Genomic DNA, 2108 nt, shown 5'->3' with positions numbered 1-2108 from the left:
ATGGAGCATTTGATTTCCTTTCCGTTATCATGGTTTTTTTTTTGTTTGCCAAAAGACAAGGGAGAACTGATTTCATTTACTGTATCGTGTTCTGTTTGCCAAAAGATGAGTGAGCACGGATTCCATTTAATGTGTCATGTTGTCTTTGCAAAAGACAAGGGAGCACTGGTTTCATTTAATGCGTCATGTTGTGTTTGCCAAAAGACAAGGGGGCACTGGTTTCATTTAATGCGTCATGTTGTGTTTGCCAAAAGACAAGGGGGCACTGGTTTCATTCAATGTGTCATGTTGTGTTTGCCAAAAGATAAGGGGGTAACTGGTTTCATTTATTACGTCATGTTGTGTTTGCCAAAAGGTGAGGGAGCACTGATTCCATTTAATGTGCCATGTTGTCTTTGCAAAAGGCAAGGCAGCACTGGTTTCATTTAATGCGTCATGTTGTGTTTGCCAAAAGACAAGGGAGCACTGGTTTCATTCAATGTGTCATGTTGTGTTTGCCAAAAGACAAGGGAGCACTGGTTTCATTTAATGTGTCATGTTGTGTTTGCCAAAAGGCAAGGGAGCACTGGTTTCATTCAATGTGTCATGCTGTGTTTGCCAAAAGATAAGGGGTCACTGGTTTCATTCAATGTGTCATGTTGTCTTTGCAAAAGACAAGGGGTCACTGGTTTCATTCAATGTGCCATGTTGTGTGTGCGAAAAGGCAAGGGAGCACTGGTTTCATTTAATGTGTCATGTTGTCTTTGCCAAAAGACAAGAGGGCACTGGTTTTATTTAATGTGTCATGTCGTGTTTGCCAAAAGATAAGGGGGCACTGGTTTCATTCAATGTGTCATGTTGTGTTTGCCAAAAGACAAGGGAGCACTGGTTTCATTCAATGTGTCATGTTGTGTTTGCCAAAAGGCAAGGGAGCACTGGTTTCATTTAATGTGTCATGTTGTCTTTGCCAAAAGATAAGGGAGCACTGGTTTCATTCAATGTGTCATGTTGTGTTTGCCAAAAGGCAAGGGAGCACTGGTTTCATTTAATGTGTCATGTTGTGTTTGCCAAAAGATAAGGGGGCACTGGTTTCATTTAATGGGTCATATTGTGTTTGCCAAAAGACAAGGAGGCACTGGTTTTATTCAATGTGTCATGTTGTCTTTGCCAAAAGACAATGGAGCAAACTTCATTTCTGAATGCAGTCAAAAATCGAAACAACAACAACAACGCTTCATAAAAGAGACTGAGACTTCGTAATCTCCTGTCACAAGTGCTGTCTTTTCTGTTGGTAATTATTTGTGCTAAATGTATACATATAAGAGACAGAAAGATAGACAGATAGATAGATATAATCTTATTAGCAAACCGTTTATTGCGTCAAAGACCAATGATCGCCACTCCACCTGCTCTTTGGAAACATAACAAAGGAAAAAATAAATACATGAAAGAAAAGAAAAAGAAAACAGATATGCACGCTCACAAGAGAACGCACGCACACACACACACACACACACACACACACACACACACACACACACACACGGAAAGAGAAAAAAAAAGTGGATGCGACAGGAGAGAAAATACAGAAGATAATAGAGACATTACCTCCTGCCCCGAGGGGTGTGTGGGTGGAATTTATGGGTAAGAATGAAGGAGTTGGGGGGTGGGAGTGGAGGAAACCGACAGCAAGTCGACACTTGTCCTTCAAGTCCCAACTCCCTCTTCCCCCTAAGGCTCCACCCTCGTTTCCCCTAAGATCCCCCCCCCCCGCCCCCCCCCCGCCCCCCACCCCTCATCATCCGACAAGCGGACGCCAAACAGGTCTATCCCAAAGCCTCCTCACGAGCCTCCTTCGTCCCAGGCGGTCCGCATCCTGGGAGCTGGGCTGTAAAGACTGCACTCAATTTGCCTGGCGTTTAAATGCAAATTTGATGAATGTATTCCCAGCACAAGGTCCTTTGAAAGGTATCTTGTCTCACACTGGCTTTCCCATTGAAAAAAAAAATTACACAACGCCCAAGATAATGCGGAATATGCAGTGGTAGTTTCAGAGCTAAAATAGCTTCTCTGTTTTTAGCTTGAAGTTCCTCTGGTGTTCAAATGCAAATTTGACAAATGGTGTTGCC

Source organism: Babylonia areolata, chromosome 2 (assembly GCF_041734735.1).
Source record: "Babylonia areolata isolate BAREFJ2019XMU chromosome 2, ASM4173473v1, whole genome shotgun sequence".
In the NCBI taxonomy this organism is placed as follows: Eukaryota; Metazoa; Mollusca; class Gastropoda; order Neogastropoda; family Buccinidae; genus Babylonia; species Babylonia areolata.
Note: the sequence above shows the minus strand (reverse complement) of the source record.